This window comes from Ipomoea nil, unplaced genomic scaffold (assembly GCF_001879475.1).
Source record: "Ipomoea nil cultivar Tokyo-kokei standard unplaced genomic scaffold, Asagao_1.1 scaffold1416, whole genome shotgun sequence".
NCBI lineage: Eukaryota > Viridiplantae > Streptophyta > Magnoliopsida > Solanales > Convolvulaceae > Ipomoea > Ipomoea nil.
Window position 1 is genome coordinate 862,501 of NW_017617844.1, and position 19,627 is coordinate 882,127.

Sequence of the window (19,627 nt, forward strand, 5' to 3'; positions counted from 1 at the left end):
ACTAGCACAGCGGAAGATAGAAAGATAACTGGATAAAAGGAATCCAAAACGGAGTGTTATGCCACGTATACCACACTTGGCATACGCTACGGCGACAATCTGCAAGTGTATCACTATCCCAAAAACAACAAACTAGAACAATCTAAAGACATTGGCACACAGGCCTCAACAACACTGTCTAGAACAATCTAAAGACTCTTCTTACACTATAACAAGCTCTCCACTAAGCTCACTAGCCAAACCCACTTCAAGATCAAACCAAAAGACCATAAAGATCCAACCTTTAAGAAAAAGACAACTAAGATGGAACCAAAAAGAATAGACAAACTTAGATCTTACCCTTCTAGATGCCAAAATAGAGGAAAGATTGAATCTTGGAAGCAAAACTTGGAATCTTGACAAAGGCTTCTTTTGGCTTGAAGAACAAGCTACTCTTTTATTCTAGAGAGAAGGTAGAGATATTTTCTAGGAAATGTAAGGGATGAAAAATGAAGAAGTCTTCTAGGTTTAGGTTACAAAACTAGTTCTTGGTGAAAAGACAAGGATACCCTTACTAACTCTTAAAAAGTGTAAGGAACAAGGGAACTCCTCTCAAAGCACAAGGTACAACACAACTTAAAGATTGACTAGTCAAATACTAGTCCTTGAGTATAAAAAATCAGGATTTTAGGAATCAATTCCTCAAAGAAATAGAATTAATTACTCAATTAATTCATGGTTTGGAGTGTGGATTTTTGGGGTGTCACATCCTCTCCCCCTTCAAAGAAGTTTCGTCCCCGAAACTTGGGTACAACGAATTATGAACGAAAGGTAACAAGGAAACAAAATTGTGACAAGAAGTTTCAAGAATATCCCTTTTGGTCAAAAACTCCAAAAGTTCTCACAAGGTTCCAAGGCAAAGAAAAAGACATTACGAATTCAAGGATAGGTAAGAGGTCAACAAACGGATAGATTGGGCATCAAGAACTCTAACCTCAACACAACAACCAACTTCTAGACAACAACTAAGAACTAAACTACTAACCCAAACACCAACTAACACACTAGCTAAACAACAAGGCAACAAACAAAACAAGCAAGCACACAAAGCACACAACAACCAAACACCAAGCTACAAAGGCTAAGAAACAACAAAGAAAAAGCGAACGGGGTTACCACAACACCACTAGAACTCTTCACTCTCCGACTCTTCGGCCTCTTCAGACTCTTCTTCTTCGGCTTCAACTCTGTGACTAGAACTAGCTTCAAACCGATCCAGCCTCTGATGCACTGCGGCAAACTGCGACCTCACAAACGCAAAACCTTCGGCGATCAAACTGTTCTGCTGACGAAGCAAAGAGGTGACATCTTGCCCTCTCTTGGTGCGAACTTCTTCCCTTCTACGGCGTTCCTCACTGTCTGATTCACTTACTTCAGCTTCAGCGGTCTCCGGTGCTCCTTCCTCTTCTTCCTGATCTGTTTCCTCCTCAACTTCTTCATCACCACCCAAACTCTGAACTGCAAGGCTCAACTTCCTGGCATGAATCTCAAGCTCAGTACCTAACTCTGCTCTCTCAACAGGTGCTTTCCTAGCAACCTCTTCAAGCATGATGTACTCACCACTATCCAACTGAAAAAGATTACAACTCCAGAGATTGGCGGTATCCAACACCATCTTTCCCACAGCCTTCGAGGGACAACCATCCACACTAGCACCTTTCTTAACCAAGATCCAACTTAGCACCATTCCATACGACAAACTCTTCCGGTTGTGATCCCGGCAAAGCACCATGTGTTGCATCATCAAAGCAGGCAGGTTGAACTTAACCATATTCTTCAAACAGAAAGCAAAGGTACACTCCAACTTACCCAACAAACTGCTCTTATTGTTGTTAGGCAACAAACAATCTGACACCAACATCACTAAGATCCTTTGTTCCGCAGACAACCACTTCCTTTCTGGCCTAGAAGCTTGAGTGAAACCACTCGTACGGCCAAACAGATAACTCAAATAGTCACGGTACCCCATGGTATCCGTACTAACCCAAGAATGGCCACTGTATTGAGCCACTCCGGTAGCAGACAAACTCAACAACTGAGCTAACCTCTTCTCAGACAACACAACCTTCACACCTCTCACCTTAGAGGTGATCTCAAGCCTTTCACCTTCCTTCGTCACAACCATGTGACGGTAAAACTCTTTCACCAAACTCGGGTAAGTCTCGGCCCTTATGGCGAGAAAACCATCTAGCAAACCTTGAAACTTAAGCAAATCCAACAAGGAACTTGAAAAAGATTCCGGATCAAAAGCTTTACCTTCAAGCACAAGGTAGTGGGCATCCACCCATTTCGCTTTTCTAGCCAAGCTTGACCTTCTAGGCATAGTGAAATATGATCCAAAGCTCAACAAACAAAGCCCACAACTTCTTCTTCTTCTACCACACTCTCGCGGCTCTCTCTCTCTCGCTGCTCTCTCTCTCTCTCTCTCTCGAGCTCTCTCTCTCTCGCGGCTGCTCGGCGGCACGGCACAGCAGAACGATGGCGGCGACGGGATGGCGAAGCTCCGGCGGCGAACGACGACGGGCAGGTTGGTGGTGGCGGGTTGCGAAGGAGCTACGGGGTGGGGTGGTGTGTCAGGTAGCTCACTGGTAGGGAGAAAGAAAAAGATGAAGAGAATTTTGGGGAAAGAAATTAGGGATTTGGGTGAGATTGGGGAAAAAAATGATTAAATTTGGGGATTTTGAACAAAGTGGAATTTAAGGTTTAGAAAGAATTAAAATGGGTTAGGTTTTAAGAAAGATAATTGGCTCAAGTGGTTTAGAGGTTGGGTAGAAAAGAAATAGGCTAAGGTTCGAAACTCAAAGGTTATAAAGAAACATTAGGCTCAACTTTTAGGCTACACAAGGAAAGATTTTGGTAGGGATTGGCTATTTTCCAAATCAAAGAACACTTGGAAAATTTAGGGAAAAGCTCAAGGAATTGTTGTAAAAACAACCCAGTCCAAAGGTGAAAGAATTGGGCTAAGCACAAGATAACTCAAGGATAGATGGCTACCACAAACAAGATGCCAACTAAAGAAAACACTTAGCAAGAAAAGAGTCTATACTAAGCATCCAACGAAGGATTGCCAAGCAAAGACAACTACGAAACACAAGATAGCACCCAAGGCAACAAAGAACACAAAGACAACTACGAAACACAAGATAGCACCCAAGGCAGCAAAGAACACAAAGCTCTTGGGGACACAAGGATAGGCTCAAAACAAGGGTTACCTGCTAACTCCTCCTCCACCAGACCCTCCGACTCCTCCTGCGAACGCGCCATCACGAAAACTCTCCCAGGCGGCCTAGCTCCAACAGCTCCACAACTCGAACTCCCTCCTGGTGCTCCTCCGACTCCCGGGGGTAGCGGCAACACTCTTTGACCGACAAGCTGAGGACACTCCGCAACTCTATGACCAACAACCCCACAGCGAAAACACTTAAAGGCCTAGCTATAACAAACTTGACCCGGATGCACCTTCCCACAATTGCGACAACCAACCGACTTAGCTTGAACCGGAAGCTCCATCCTAACTGGTCCTTGAGAAGAAGATGACACTACTCTAGCCGGAAAACTCGGCCGGGGCTTCTTGAAAGCAAAAGAACCACCACTCTCAACTCTCTTCATAGCCAACTCAAGCGAACTCTTCTGAAGCTGCTGAACACGAAACAGATCCGCGGCACACAGATACGCGTCCTTGAGGGAACTGGGTCTACTCACCGTCAACGCTTTTCGTGCCTCATAATTCAGACCGGCAACGAAACGCTCAACTTTGGCAAGCTCTGTAGGCACCAACACCCTTGCGAAACGCGCCAGCTCTAGGAACTTCTTGTGGTACTCCACCACAGATAGGGGTCCTTACTGCAGATGAAGGAACTCATCAAACATGGCGGCTCGCACATGCGCTGGGTAGAACCTTTCGCGCATCCTGTCCTTGAGCGCGGTCCAATCAAACCCAGGCTCTTCAAGAAAAGCCGGACTCTCGTGAACCCACCACAGATCAGCTTCTTGGCAGAAGTAGAACGTTGTCAGTTCTACTCTCCTCTCTTCGGGGCAACCCACCACGGTAAAAATCTTATCAAACACCCGTAGCCACTCTTCAAGGACTACAGGGTCTTCTTCACCAGCAAAGGAAGGCGGCCGATGCCCTGACACTAAACGACCCACATCGCGGTGCCCAACCGGAGGCGGAGGCGGCACAACTTGATTGTTGTTCAAAAGAGCTTCACTGAGAGACTGCATCTTCTGCGTCAACTGATGGAGATTCTGGGCGAGCTGCTCGTTGGTCGGGGTCTCTGGGGAGCGGGCGCGAGGACGAGGAGGCATCGCACTTCTGCTACAACAACAAGGTTACCACAAAAAGCAAGCAAGCAAGACAGAAAACAACACACATCTCACCGCGCAACCTAGAGTCCTAAGCTTAACACTTAGCTTCTTAAGGTCGCTTAGAGGTCTCAAAACACACTTAAACACTTAGAAAGTCTAGACTCAACTCTTCCTAGGCTCTAAACCAAGGTTCAAACCTAGGCTCTGATACCAACTGTAACACCCCCCACAAAAACAAGACCTAAAAACAAGTCTTAACACATGCAGATTAACAACAAAACACTAGCACATCGGAAGATAGAAAGATAACTGGATAAAAGGAATCCAAAACGGGGTGTTATGCCACGTATACCACACTTGGCATACGCTACGATGACAATCTGCAAGTGTATCACTATCCCAAAAACAACAAACTAGAACAATCTAAAGACATTGGCACACAGGCCTCAACAACACTGTCTAAAGATACAGGTGCTAAGCTACCGGCTCTAGACATCGCGCTCGACTACGCATCACCTGAAAGATACAAAGATAAACATCGGGGCGACGCCCGGTCAGTGAAAGATGCTGGTAACCCACCAATACAGTTAAGTATCATAAATAGGTAGATATATAATATGAAAACCATTTTTGAAATGGAATACATATATATAAGTCAAAAGCCAAGATCAAAAGACAACACAAGACTCACCACTCACAAGGATAACACCGGGAACACGTCCCAACCACAAAGGTTAACCACGCACAAGGATAAAGACTCACCAAACGGCAACACATGCCAAAACACCACACCACAAGCCTCCATGACTACACACGTCACGAGAGAAGATCACACAACAACGGCTTCACAAGCCCTTGTGACATCACACATCACGAGTTGATATGCCTTCCTTATGCCCTGTTCCAACCTTATCGCTATCCCCAACCTTGTACCTTCAAAGCCAACCATTACCTCCAGAAAACCCCTGTACAGCCAAGTCCAACCTTATTCCGCCGGGACCGTCGTCCCCCACCTATAACCACCAACGAAAACCCACCAATTCACGGCAACACATGCCCGGATAACACAATGTTATCCCCCAAACATGTGGACTCAGCCACAACTCCATAAAATCACGTCACGGCCACCACGAGGACCGATGCAATACCTTGGTGACTAGCGTCCCATACCACTAATCGTGCAATCCAGGTAGAGCCACACACGCACCACCACTCACACGAAACAAGCAACGGATCGCAAAAGAGGTATGAAACATACTCAAACAAGAGACGGGTCATCACCCAACGACAACAACGACGCTAGCATTAAGATAATAACTAGCAAGCTCAACAACAGGGAAACTCAAGATAGTTCCGAGGAACACACAAGACACCACACAGTTCAACGAAACACAATGTTGAACACTTAGCACGATTCACAACACCAAAGATCCTACATGGATACCTACCATAAAGCTCTAGTCCTACGAAACATCAAGAAGATGCTCAAATAGTTCCACAAAAGAACATCGAGAAGCCAAAAGATCAAAGACCGAGACACCACGGGGAACAAATCCCATCTCGACTCCAACGTGTTCCCCGCGGGTGGACCCACGGGTAGTGCCCCACCCGTGGTCCCACCCGCGGGTACAACACCCACAAGGCATCACGTTCCCGCGGGTAGGCCGGCGGGTGGTGCCCCGCCCTCCGTTCCGCCCGCGGGTACGCCCTGTACCACAACAAATCCCTTCGGGGATTTTCTCCTCCAAACACAAATTCAAGTCCAAAACATGCCAAATCTCACCAAACACAACAAAATGACTTGAACCAAGGAACATGCCAAGCAATGGCACAAAGGAATCCTAAACACAAGCTCTAGATATTCAATATCACAAGATAAATGCATAAACTCTCACATTTCATAGCAAAACACAAAGAGAAGCCAAGAAATCATATATAGGTAAGCAAAATAGGTTTTGTAGAGCATGGGTTACCTCTTGAAGACCAAAAGACTCTTCTTACACCACAACAAGCTCTCCACTAAGCTCACTAGCCAAACCCACTTCAAGATCAAACCAAAAGATCATAAAGATCCAACCTTTAAGAAAAGGACAACTAAGATGGAACCAAAAAGACTAGACAAGCTTAGATCTTACCGATCTAGATGCCAAAATAGATGAAAGATTGAATCTTGGAAGCAAAACTTGGAATCTTGACAAAGGCTTCTTTTGGCTTGAAGAACAAGCTATTCTGATATTCTAGAGAGAAGGTAGAGATATTTTCTAGGAAATGTAAGGGATGAAAAATGATGAAGTCTTCTAGGTTTAGGTTACAAAACTAGCTCTTGGTGAAAAGACAAGGATACCCTTACTAACTCTTAAAAAGTGTAAGGAACAAGGGAACTCCTCTCAAAGCACAAGGTACAACACAACTTAAAGATTGACTAGTCAAATACTAGTCCTTGAGTATCAAAAATCAGGATTTTAGGAATCAATTCCTCAACAGAAATATAATTAATTACTCAATTAATTCATGGTTTGGAGTGTGGATTTTTGGGGTGTCACAGTTTACAATAAGGATCGATGGAATGGTCAAACATTCCTTACAGTCAGACATAGAAACAACTTCCCTTACAATGCTATAGAAAACTCGATTCGCAGACTGTTTCACAAATTTGAAGTTGAATTCTTTGGAATAACTTAAAGTTTCTTGAATGATATGGTTAAACGTTCCCTAGACTGACTTTGTTTGAATAGTATTAAACACCACCTGAGTTTCTATTTCCATTCTTTAATCCACTGACAATATCTCAATCTCGATCTGGCGGAACTGCATATCATAGTTCAGAGAAGTCTCTCTTTCATTGTCATGTTTTTTACCCCGGATGAGATTCACAAACGCCATGACCAGTTTTATCATTTCACGCTTTATGAAAAAGAACTCGCCAAGTAAACTAGAGGAATAAACTCATCAAAATAACAAGAGGAAAACACACAGAAATTGCATTCAAACTAACATTGTTAAACAAAGCAAACGGAAATAACCGCGCGAAAATAAAGGAGTAACGACTGGTAGCGATGACAAAGACAATGAAGATGGACATTTTCTGCGGTGGAGATGACGGCAGGGGAAGACGATTGGACGCCGCCTCTGCTTGCTTCACGGAGGCATCGGCTGTATGTGAATTAGAGGAGTCCGAAATCAAGAGAAATTTAGGGTTGGAATTTGAGAATGAGAATTATTTCTAGTAGATTTATATGAATTTTAAAAATTATTATTTGAAATATTTTTTATAATGTGCTAGATAGAATTCGTAACTAACTAAATGAGAGTCAATGCCAGTTAAACTCTTGAATTATGTCTTCCATGATGGAACATGCAATATCCTCTGACATATAGCAATACAACTTTATTATTCTTACACTTGTGAATCTCTTTTGGCTTTGTTTTGTGATCCAATCTCTATATTTTAAACCAGTTCTCGAATTTAACTTAGTATGAGATAATCTAGTTCGGTAACTTGTACTCCCTAAAATAATAGTGATTTCCAAATTTAGTTATTAAGACACTAGGTATTAAATATGTACCTATTAACCATCATCCAAATATGCTATTGTCCTCCTGTCAATAAATTGTTACTAAAATATGGCCAAAATTGTGACTTAATTTTGAATACCAAGATAGAGACCTGAATTAAATGATATTTTAAAAAGTACATTGTAATATCTGATTTTTAAATGATTAATTTGCAATATTTTACTATCTCAAAAGTTGCATTTGTTTTTTTTTTTCAAGAAAAAAATATAATTATATGTTAACGTATTTGATAAATAATATTAATTAGTTACAATGTCTTATAACTCCTAATTGTTTTTTTTTTCAAGTCAAAAAAAAAAGTAATATGCTTAAATTATTTATTCTATTAATATTATATTACATTTGAAAAGATGAAAATTCATAAACTCATGGCTAGCTCTTGTAGCTCAGTTGGTTAGAGCACCCGTTTAGTAAGCGGGAGGTCTTGAGTTCAACTCTCAACAAGAGCATAGTAATAATGTCATAAAATAAAAGTTTGATAATTAAATTTCAAATATGAAATAAATAATTAACAATTTATATATTTACATTAATTTTTTTTTTTTGAAAATAAAGAAGTTAATTCATTATTCATAGGTACCTGAAACGTTTACAATAAGGATCGATGGAATGGTCAAACATTCCTTACAGTTAGACATAGAAACAACTTCCCTTTCAATGCTATAGAAAACTCGATTCGCAGACTGTTTCACAAATTTGAAGTTGAATTCTTTGGAATAACTTAAAGTTTCTTGAATGATATGGTTAAACGTTCCCTAGACTGACTTTATTTGAATAGTATTAAACACCACCTATGTTTCTATTTCCATTCTTTTATCCACTGACAATATCTCTATCTCGATCTGGCGGAACTGCATATCATAGTTCAGAGAAGTCTCTTTTTCATTGTCATGGTTTTACCCCGGATGAGATTCACAAACGCCATGACCAGTTTTATCATTTCACGCTTTATGAAAAAGAACTCGCCAAGTAAACTAGAGGAATAAACTCATCAAAATAACAAGAGGAAAACACACATAAATTGCAATCAAACTAACATTGTTAAACAACGGAAATAACCGCGCGAAAATAAAGGAGTAACGACTGGTAGCAATGACAAAGACAATGAAGATGGACGTTGTCTGCAGTGGAGATGGCGGCATGGGAAGACGATTGGACGCCGCCTCTGCTTGCTTCACGGAGGCATCGGCCGTATGTGAATTAGAGGAGTCCGAAATCTAGAGAGAATTAGGGTTGGAATTTGAGAATGTGAATTATTTCTAGTAGATTTATATGAATTTTAAAAATTATTATTTGAAATATTTTTTATAATGTGCTAGATAAAATTCGTAACTAACTGAATGAGAGTCAATGCCAGTTAAACTCTTGAATTATGTCTTCCATGATGGAACATGCAATATCCTCTGATATATAGCAATACAACTTTATTATTCTTACACTTGTGAATCTCTTTTGGCTTTGTTTTGTGATCCAATCTCTATATTTTAAATCAGTTCTCGAATTTAACTTGGTATGAGATAATCTAGTTCGGTAACTTGTACTCCATAAAATAATAGTGATTTCCAAATTTAGTTATTAAGACTCTAGGTATTAAATATGTACCTATTAACCATCATCCAAATATGCTATTGTCCTCCTATCAATAAATTGTTACTAAAATATGGCCAAAATTGTGATTTAATTTTGAATACCAAGATAGAGACCTTAATTAAAAGATATTTTAAAAAGTACATTGTAATATCTGATTTTTAAATGATTAATTTACATTATTTTACTATCTCAAAAGTTGCATTTGTTTTTTTTTTTTTGCAAGAAAAAAATATAATTATATGTTAACGTATTTGATAAATAATACTAATTAGTTACAATGTCTTATAACTCCTATTTGTTTTTTTTTTTCAAGTCAAAAAAATAAAAAAGTAATATGCTTAAATTATTTATTCTATTAATATTATATTACATTTGAAAAGATGAACATTCATAAACTCATGGCTAGCTCTTGTAGCTCAGTTGGTTAGAGCACTCGTTTAGTAAGCGGGAGGTCTTGAGTTCAACTCTCAACAAGAGCACTAGTAACAAGGTCATAAAATAAAAGTTTGATAATTAAATTTCAAATATGAAATAAATAATTAACAATTTATATATTTACATTAATTTTTTTTTTTTGAAAATAAAGAAGTTAATTCATTATTCATAGGTACCTGAAACGTTTACAATAAGGATCGATGGAATGGTCAAACATTCCTTACAGTTAGACATAGAAACAACTTCCCTTTCAATGCTATAGAAAACTCGATTCGCAGACTGTTTCACAAATTTGAAGTTGAATTCTTTGGAATAACTTAAAGTTTCTTGAATGATATGGTTAAACGTTCCCTAGACTGACTTTGTTTGAATAGTATTAAACACCACCTATGTTTCTATTTCCATTCTTTTATCCACTGACAATATCTCTATCTCGATCTGGCGGAACTGCATATCATAGTTCAGAGAAGTCTCTTTTTCATTGTCATGGTTTTACCCCGGATGAGATTCACAAACGCCATGACCAGTTTTATCATTTCACGCTTTATGAAAAAGAACTCGCCAAGTAAACTAGAGGAATAAACTCATCAAAATAACAAGGGGAAAACACACATAAATTGCAATCAAACTAACATTGTTAAACAACGGAAATAACCGCGCGAAAATAAAGGAGTAACGACTGGTAGCAATGACAAAGACAATGAAGATGGACGTTGTCTGCAGTGGAGATGGCGGCATGGGAAGACGATTGGACGCCGCCTCTGCTTGCTTCACGGAGGCATCGGCCGTATGTGAATTAGAGGAGTCCGAAATCTAGAGAGAATTAGGGTTGGAATTTGAGAATGTGAATTATTTCTAGTAGATTTATATGAATTTTAAAAATTATTATTTGAAATATTTTTTATAATGTGCTAGATAGAATTCGTAACTAACTGAATGAGAGTCAATGCCAGTTAAACTCTTGAATTATGTCTTCCATGATGGAACATGCAATATCCTCTGATATATAGCAATACAACTTTATTATTCTTACACTTGTGAATCTCTTTTGGCTTTGTTTTGTGATCCAATCTCTATATTTTAAACCAGTTCTCGAATTTAACTTAGTATGAGATAATCTAGTTCGGTAACTTGTACTCCATAAAATAATAGTGATTTCCAAATTTAGTTATTAAGACACTAGGTATTAAATATGTACCTATTAACCATCATCCAAATATGCTATTGTCCTCCTATCAATAAATTGTTACTAAAATATGGCCAAAATTGTGATTTAATTTTGAATACCAAGATAGAGACCTTAATTAAAAGATATTTTAAAAAGTACATTGTAATATCTGATTTTTAAATGATTAATTTACATTATTTTACTATCTCAAAAGTTGCATTTGTTTTTTTTTTTGCAAGAAAAAAATATAATTATATGTTAACGTATTTGATAAATAATACTAATTAGTTACAATGTCTTATAACTCCTATTTGTTTTTTTTTTCAAGTCAAAAAAATAAAAAAGTAATATGCTTAAATTATTTATTCAATTAATATTATATTACATTTGAAAAGATGAACATTCATAAACTCATGGCTAGCTCTTGTAGCTCAGTTGGTTAGAGCACTCGTTTAGTAAGCGGGAGGTCTTGAGTTCAACTCTCAACAAGAGCACAAGTAACAAGGTCATAAAATAAAAGTTTGATAATTAAATTTCAAATATGAAATAAATAATTAATAATTTATATATTTACATTAATTTTTTTTTTTGAAAATAAAGAAGTTAATTCATTATTCATAGGTACCTGAAACGTTTACAATAAGGATCGATGGAATGGTCAAACATTCCTTACAGTTAGACATAGAAACAACTTCCCTTTCAATGCTATAGAAAACTCGATTCGCAGACTGTTTCACAAATTTGAAGTTGAATTCCTTGGAATAACTTAAAGTTTCTTGAATGATATGGTTAAACGTTCCCTAGACTGACTTTGTTTGAATAGTATTAAACACCACCTGATTTTCTATTTGCATTCTTTTATCCACTGACAATATCTCCATCTCGATCTGTCGGAACTGCATATCATAGTTCAGAGAAGTCTCTTTTTCATTGTCATGTTTTTTACCCCGGATGAGATTCACAAACGCCATGACCAGTTTTATCATTTCACGCTTTATGAAAAAGAACTCGCCAAGTAAACTAGAGGAATAAACTCATCAAAATAACAAGAGGAAAAACACAGAAATTGCAATCAAACTAACATTGTTAAACAAAGCAAACGGAAATAACCGCGCGAAAATAAAGGAGTAACGACTGGTAGCAATGACAAAGACAATGAAGATGGACGTTGTCTGCAGTGGAGATGGCGGCAGGGGAAGACGATTGGACGCTGCCTCTGCTTGCTTTACGGAGGCATCGGCCGTATGTGAATTAGAGGAGTCCGAAATCAAGAGAGAATTAGGGTTGGAATTTGAGAATGTGAATTATTTCTAGTAGATTTATATGAATTTTAAAAATTATTATTTGAAATATTTTTTATAATGTGCTAGATAGAATTCGTAACTAACTGAATGAGAGTCAATGCCAGTTAAACTCTTGAATTATGTCTTCCATGATGGAACATGCAAAATCCTTTGATATATAGCAATACAACTTTATTATTCTTACACTTGTGAATCTCTTTTGGCTTTGTTTTGTGATCCAATCTCTATATTTTAAACCAGTTCTCGAATTTAACTTAGTATGAGATAATCTAGTTCGGTAACTTGTACTCCCTAAAATAATAGTGATTTCCAAATTTAGTTATTAAGACACTAGGTATTAAATATGTACCTATTAACCATCATCCAAATATGCTATTGTCCTCTTGTCAATAAATTGTTACTAAAATATGGCCAAAATTGTGATTTAATTTTGAATACCAAGATAGAGACCTTAATTAAAAGATATTTTAAAAAGTACATTGTAATATCTGATTTTTTTATGATTAATTTACATTATTTTACTATCTCAAAAGTTGCATTTGTTTTTTTTTTCAAGAAAAAAATATAATTATATGTTAACATATTTGATAAATAATACTAATTAGTTACAATGTCTTATATCTCCTACTTGTTTTTTTTTTTTTTTTTCAAGTCAAAAAAAAAAAGTAATATGCTTAAATTATTTATTCTATTAATATATTTATTACATTTGAAAAGATGAAAATTCATAAACTCATGGCTTGCTCTTGTAGCTCAGTTGATTAAAGCACCCGTTTAGTAAGCGGGAGGTCTTGAGTTCAACTCTCAACAAGAGCACTAGTAATAAGGTAATAAAATAAAAGTTTGATAATTAAATTTCAAATATGAAATAAATAATTAACAATTCATATATTTACATTAATTTTTTTTTAAAATAAAGAAGTTAATTCATTATTCATAGGTACCTGAAACGTTTACAATAAGGATCGATGGAATGGTCAAACATTCCTTACAGTCAGACATAGAAACAACTTCCCTTACTATGTTATAGAAAACTCGATTCGCAGACTGTTTCACAAATTTGAAGTTGAATTCTTTGGAATAACTTAAAGTTTCTTGAATGATATGGTTAAACGTTCCCTAGACTGACTTTGTTTGAATAGTATTAAACACCACCTATGTTTCTATTTACATTCTTTTATCCACTGACAATATCTCCATCTCGATCTGTCGGAACTGCATATCATAGTTCAGAGAAGTCTCTTTTTCATTGTCATGTTTTTTACCCCGGATGAGATTCACAAACGCCATGACCAGTTTTATCATTTCACGCTTTATGAAAAAGAACTCGCCAAGTAAACTAGAGGAATAAACTCATCAAAATAACAAGAGGAAAAACACAGAAATTGCAATCAAACTAACATTGTTAAACAAAGCAAACGGAAATAACCGCGCGAAAATAAAGGAGTAACGACTGGTAGCAATGACAAAGACAATGAAGATGGACGTTGTCTGCAGTGGAGATGGCGGCATGGGAAGACGATTGGACGCCGCCTCTGCTTGCTTCACGGAGGCATCGGCCGTATGTGAATTAGAGGAGTCCGAAATCTAGAGAGAATTAGGGTTGGAATTTGAGAATGTGAATTATTTCTAGTAGATTTATATGAATTTTAAAAATTATTATTTGAAATATTTTTTATAATGTGCTAGATAGAATTCGTAACTAACTGAATGAGAGTCAATGCCAGTTAAACTCTTGAATTATGTCTTCCATGATGGAACATGCAAAATCCTTTGATATATAGCAATACAACTTTATTATTCTTACACTTGTGAATCTCTTTTGGCTTTGTTTTGTGATCCAATCTCTATATTTTAAACCAGTTCTCGAATTTAACTTAGTATGAGATAATCTAGTTCGGTAACTTGTACTCCCTAAAATAATAGTGATTTCCAAATTTAGTTATTAAGACACTAGGTATTAAATATGTACCTATTAACCATCATCCAAATATGCTATTGTCCTCTTGTCAATAAATTGTTACTAAAATATGGCCAAAATTGTGATTTAATTTTGAATACCAAGATAGAGACCTTAAATAAAAGATATTTTAAAAAGTACATTGTAATATCTGATTTTTTTATGATTAATTTACATTATTTTACTATCTCAAAAGTTGCATTTGTTTTTTTTTTCAAGAAAAAAATATAATTATATGTTAACATATTTGATAAATAATACTAATTAGTTACAATGTCTTATATCTCCTACTTGTTTTTTTTTTTTTTTTTCAAGTCAAAAAAAAAAAGTAATATGCTTAAATTATTTATTCTATTAATATATTTATTACATTTGAAAAGATGAAAATTCATAAACTCATGGCTTGCTCTTGTAGCTCAGTTGATTAAAGCACCCGTTTAGTAAGCGGGAGGTCTTGAGTTCAACTCTCAACAAGAGCACTAGTAACAAGGTAATAAAATAAAAGTTTGATAATTAAATTTCAAATATGAAATAAATAATTAACAATTCATATATTTACATTAATTTTTTTTTAAAATAAAGAAGTTAATTCATTATTCATAGGTACCTGAAACGTTTATAATAAGGATCGATGGAATGGTCAAACATTCCTTACAGTCAGACATAGAAACAACTTCCCTTACTATGTTATAGAAAACTCGATTCGCAGACTGTTTCACAAATTTGAAGTTGAATTCTTTGGAATAACTTAAAGTTTCTTGAATGATATGGTTAAACGTTCCCTAGACTGACTTTGTTTGAATAGTATTAAACACCACCTATGTTTCTATTTACATTCTTTTATCCACTGACAATATCTCCATCTCGATCTGGCGGAACTGCATATCATAGTTCAGAGAAGTCTCTTTTTCATTGTCATGTTTTTTACCCCGGATGAGATTCACAAACGCCATGACCAGTTTTATCATTTCACGCTTTATGAAAAAGAACTCGCCAAGTAAACTAGAGGAATAAACTCATCAAAATAACAAGAGGAAAAACACAGAAATTGCAATCAAACTAACATTGTTAAACAAAGCAAACGGAAATAACCGCGCGAAAATAAAGGAGTAACGACTGGTAGCAATGACAAAGACAATGAAGATGGACGTTGTCTGCAGTGGAGATGGCGGCATGGGAAGACGATTGGACGCCGCCTCTGCTTGCTTCACGGAGGCATCGGCCGTATGTGAATTAGAGGAGTCCGAAATCAAGAGAGAATTAGGGTTGGAATTTGAGAATGTGAATTATTTCTAGTAGATTTATATGAATTTTAAAAATTATTATTTGAAATATTTTTTATAATGTGCTAGATAGAATTCGTAACTAACTGAATGAGAGTCAATGCCAGTTAAACTCTTGAATTATGTCTTCCATGATGGAACATGCAAAATCCTTTGATATATAGCAATACAACTTTATTATTCTTACACTTGTGAATCTCTTTTGGCTTTGTTTTGTGATCCAATCTCTATATTTTAAACCAGTTCTCGAATTTAACTTAGTATGAGATAATCTAGTTCGGTAACTTGTACACCCTAAAATAATAGTGATTTCCAAATTTAGTTATTAAGACACTAGGTATTAAATATGTACCTATTAACCATCATCCAAATATGCTATTGTCCTCCTGTCAATAAATTGTTACCAAAATATGGCCAAAATTGTGATTTAATTTAGAATACCAAGATAGAGACCTTAATTAAATGATATTTTAAAAAGTACATTGTAATATATGATTTTTAAATGATTAATTTACATTATTTTACTATCTCAAAAGTTGCATTTGTTTTTTTTTTTTCAAGAAAAAAATATAATTATATGTTAACGTATTTGATAAATAATACTAATTAGTTACAATGTCTTATAACTCCTATTTGTTTTTTTTTTTTTTTCAAGTCAAAAAAAAAAAAAGTAATATGCTTAAATTATTTATTCTATTAATATTATATTACATTTGAAAAGATGAAAATTCATAAACTCATGGCTAGCTCTTGTAGCTCAGTTGGTTAGAGCACTCGTTTAGTAAGCGGGAGGTCTTGAGTTCAACTTTCAACAAGAGCACTAGTAACAAGGCCATAAAATAAATGTTTGATAATTAAATTTCAAATATGTAATAAATAATTAACAATTCATATATTTACATTAATTTTTTTTTTTGAAAATAAAGAAGTTAATTCATTATTCATAGGTACATGAAACGTTTATAATAAGGATCGATGGAATGGTCAAACATTCCTTATAGTCAGACATAGAAACAACTTCCCTTGCAATGCTATAGAAAACTCGATTCGCAGACTGTTTCACAAATTTGAAGTTGAATTCTTTGGAGTAACTTAAAGTTTCTTGAATGATATTGTTAAACGTTCCCAAGACTGACTTTGTTTGAATAGTATTAAACACCACCTGAGTTTCTATTTCCATTCTTTTATCCACTGACAATATCTCCATCTCGATCTGGCGGAACTGCATATCATAGTTCAGAGAAGTCTCTTTTTCATTGTCATGTTTTTTACCCCGGATGAGATTCACAAACGCCATGACCAGTTTTATCATTTCACGCTTTATGAAAAAGAACTCGCCAAGTAAACTAGAAGAATAAACTCATCAAAATAACAAGAGGAAAAACACAGAAATTGCAAACAAACTAACACTGTTAGACAAAGCAAACGGTAACTGTGCGAAAATAAAGGAGTAACGACTGGTAGCGATGACAAAGACAATGAAGATGGACGTTGTCTGCGGTGGAGATTGCGGCAGGGGAAGACGATTGGACGCCGCCTCTGCTTGCTTCACGGAGGCATCGGCCGTATGTGAATTAGAGGAGTCCGAAATCAAGAGAGAATTAGGGTTGGAATTTGAGAATGTGAATTATTTCTAGTAGATTTACATGAATTTTAAAAATTATTATTTGAAATATTTTTTATAATGTGCTAGGTAGAATTCGTAACTAACTGAATGAGAGTCAATGCCAGTTAAACTCTTGAATTATTTCTTCCATGATGGAACATGCAACATCCTCTGATATATAGTAATACAACTTTATTATTCTTACACTTGTGAATCTCTTTTGGCTTTGTTTTGTGATCCAATCTCGATATTTTAAACCAGTTCTCGAATTTAACTTAGTATGAGATAATCTAGTTCTGTAACTTGTACTCCCTAAAATAATAGTGATTTCTAAGTTCAGTTATTAAGACACTAGGTATTAAATATGTACCTATTAACCATCATCCAAATATTCTATTGTCCTCCTGTCAATAAATTGTTACTAAAATATGGCCAAAATTGTGATTTAATTTAGAATACCAAGATAGAGACCTTAATTAAAAGATATTTTGAAAAGTACATTGTAATATCTGATTTTTAAAAGATTAAATTACATTATTTTACTATCTCAAAAGTTGCATTTGGTTTTTTTTTCAAGAAAAAAATATAATTATTATGTTAACATATTTGATAAATAATACTATTTAGTTACAATGTCGTATAACTCCTAATTGTTTTTTTTTTTCAAGTAAAAAAAAGTAATATGCTTAAATTATTTATTCTATTAATAATATTATTACATTTGAAAAGATGAAAATTCATAAACTCTCATGGCTAGCTCTTGTAGCTTGGTTAGAGCACCTGTTTAGTAAGCGGGAGGTCTTGAGTTCAACTCTCTACAAGAGCACTAGTAACAATGTCATAAAATAAAAGTTCGATAATTAACTTTGAAATAAATAATTAACAATTCATATATTTACGTTAATTTTTTTTTTTGAAAATAAAGAAGTTAATTCATTAATCATAGGTACGTGAAACGTTTATAATAAGGATCGATGGAATGGTCAAACATTCCTTACAGTCAGACATAGAAACAACTTCCCTTGCAATGCGATAAAAAACTCGATTCGCAGACTGTTTCACAAATTTGAAGTTGAATTCTTTGGAGTAACTTAAAGTTTCTTGAATGATATGGTTAAACGTTCCCAAGACTGACTTTGTTTGAATAGTATTAAACACCACCTGAGTTTCTATTTCCATTCTTTTATCCATTGACAATATCTCCATCTCGATCTGGCGGAACTGCATATCATAGTTCAAAGAAGTCTCTTTTTCATTGTCAAGTTTTTTACCCAGGATGAGATTCACAAACGCCTTGACCAGTTTTATCGTTTCACGCTTTATGAAAAAGAACTCGCCAAGTAAACTAGAGGAATAAACTCATCAAAATAACAAGAGGAAAAACACAGAAATTGCAAACAAACTAACACTGTTACACAAAGCAAACGGAAATAACTGTGCGAAAATAAAGTAGTAACGACTGGTAGCGATGACAAAGACAATGAAGATGGACGTTGTCTGCGGTAGAGATTGCGGCAGGGGAAGACGATTGGACGCCGCCTCTACTTGCTTCACGGAGGCATCGACCGTATGTGAATTAGAGGAGTCTGAAATCAAGAGAGAATTAAGGTTGGAATTTGAGAATGTGAATTATTTCTAGTAGATTTACATGAATTTTAAAAATTATTAATTGAAAAATTTTTTATAATGTGCTAGATAGAATTCGTAACTAACTGAATGAGAGTCAATGCCAGTTAAACTCTTGAATTATGTCTTCCATGATGGAACATGCAATATCCTCTGATATATAGCAATACAGCTTTATTATTCTTACACTTGTGAATCTCTTTAGGCTTTGTTTTGTGATCCAATCTCTAAATTTTAAACCAAGTCTCGAATTTCACTTAGTATGAGATAATCTAGTTCGGTAACTTGTACTCCCTAAAATAATAGTGATTTCTAAGTTCAGTTATTAAGACACTAGGTGTTAAATATGTACCTATTAACCATCATCCAAATATGCTATTGCCTTCCTGTCAATAAATTGTTACTAAAATATGGCCAAAATTCTGATTTAATTTAGAATACCAAAATAGAGACCTTAATTAAAACATATTTTAAAAAGTACATTGTAATATATGATTTTTTAAAAGATTAAATTACATTATTTTACTATCTCAAAAGTTGCATTTGTTTTTTTTTTCAAGAAAAAAATATAATTATATGTTAACGTATTTGATAAATAATACTAATTAGTTACAATGTCTTATAACTCCTAATTGTTTTTTTTTTCAAGTAAAAAAAAAGTAATATGCTTAAATTATTTATTCTATTAATATTATTATTACATTTGAAAATATGAAAATTCATAAACTCATG

The 19,627-nt window shown here is 35.4% G+C and overlaps 6 non-coding genes across 6 annotated transcripts; all 6 read left to right on the forward strand.

Annotated features, from left to right (window-relative positions):
• Positions 1 to 8,298: 8,298 nt before the first annotated feature.
• On the forward strand, positions 8,299 to 8,372 carry TRNAT-AGU. Its single transcript has one exon. It is a non-coding gene; the product is annotated as a tRNA-Thr (tRNA).
• Positions 8,373 to 9,918: 1,546 nt separating this feature from the next.
• TRNAT-AGU lies at positions 9,919 to 9,992 on the forward strand. Its single transcript has one exon. It is a non-coding gene; the product is annotated as a tRNA-Thr (tRNA).
• Positions 9,993 to 11,536: 1,544 nt separating this feature from the next.
• Positions 11,537 to 11,610, forward strand: TRNAT-AGU. Its single transcript has one exon. It is a non-coding gene; the product is annotated as a tRNA-Thr (tRNA).
• A 1,552-nt stretch (positions 11,611 to 13,162) lies between these two features.
• On the forward strand, positions 13,163 to 13,236 carry TRNAT-AGU. Its single transcript has one exon. It is a non-coding gene; the product is annotated as a tRNA-Thr (tRNA).
• Positions 13,237 to 14,785: 1,549 nt separating this feature from the next.
• TRNAT-AGU lies at positions 14,786 to 14,859 on the forward strand. The gene has a single exon. It is a non-coding gene; the product is annotated as a tRNA-Thr (tRNA).
• Positions 14,860 to 16,409: 1,550 nt separating this feature from the next.
• On the forward strand, positions 16,410 to 16,483 carry TRNAT-AGU. Its single transcript has one exon. It is a non-coding gene; the product is annotated as a tRNA-Thr (tRNA).
• The last annotated feature ends 3,144 nt before the right edge of the window (positions 16,484 to 19,627 follow it).